At 49.2% G+C, this 1,052-nt stretch overlaps 1 protein-coding gene across 1 annotated transcript in view; it reads left to right on the top strand.

Annotated features, from left to right (window-relative positions):
• UNC13A (unc-13 homolog A (C. elegans)) overlaps positions 1 to 1,052 on the top strand; it is a 91,637-nt gene that overhangs the window by 27,214 nt on the left and 63,371 nt on the right. The window lies entirely within an intron of this gene.

The raw sequence follows: 1,052 nt of genomic DNA, 5'->3' as shown, positions 1-1,052 counted from the left end.
CCACCACGCCCAGCTAATTTTTTTGTGTTTTTAGTAGAGACGGGGTTTCACCATGTTAGCCAGGGTGGTCTCGATCTTCTGACCTCGTGATCCACCCGCCTCGGCCTCCCAAAGTGCTGGGATTACTTACAGGTGTGAGCCACCGCACCTGGCCCTAATTAAATGTCCATTTTTCTACCTAACAGCGGTTCCCAACCTTTTTGACACCAGAGACCAGTTTCATGGAAGGCAATTTTTTTATGGACTAGGGTTGGGGGATGGTTTCTGGATGATTCAAGCTCATTGCATTGGTTGTGCACTTTATTTTTATTATTATTACATTATAGTATGTAATGAAATAATGATCCAACTCATCATCATGTAGAAGCAGTGGGAGCCCTGAGCTTGTTTTCCTGCAACTAGACAGTCCCATCTGGTGGTGATGGGGGACAGTGACAGATCATCAGGCATTAGATTCTCATAAGGAGCAACCTAGATCCTGTGCATGCACAGTTCACAATAGGGTTCACGCTCCTGTGAGAATCTTTTTTATTTTTTTGAGACGGAGTCTTGCTCTGTTGCGAGGGATGGAGTGCAGTGGTGCGATCTAGGCTCACTGCAACCTTTGCCTCCTGGGTTCAAGTGATTCTCGTACCTCAGCCTCCCAAGTAGCTGGAATTACAGGCCTGAGCCACCACGTCCAGCTAATTTTTTGTATTTTTAATAGAGACGGGGTTTCACCATGTTGGCCAGGCTGGTTGTGAACTCTTGACTTCAGGTGATCCACCCACCTTGGCCTCCCAAAGGGCTGGGATTACAAGTTTGAGCCACTGCGCCCGGCCTCCTGTGAGAATCTAATGCCACTGCTGATCTGACAGGAGCCGGAACTCAGGCGGTAATGTGAGTGATGGGGAACAACTGTAAATACAGATGAAACTTCACTCACTCACCCAACTGCTGCCCACCTCCTGCTGTGCGGCCCAGCTCCTAACAGGCCACAGACCGGACCCGTGCCCTAAGGAGTTGCTCCCTTTCTCCCATACCCCGCCTCTTCTAGAGAAACCCAGTCCTCT

Source organism: Colobus angolensis, unplaced genomic scaffold (assembly GCF_000951035.1).
Source record: "Colobus angolensis palliatus isolate OR3802 unplaced genomic scaffold, Cang.pa_1.0 Scaffold66, whole genome shotgun sequence".
Classification (NCBI taxonomy): Eukaryota; Metazoa; Chordata; class Mammalia; order Primates; family Cercopithecidae; genus Colobus; species Colobus angolensis.
This window is presented reverse-complemented; position numbering and strand designations above follow the sequence as displayed.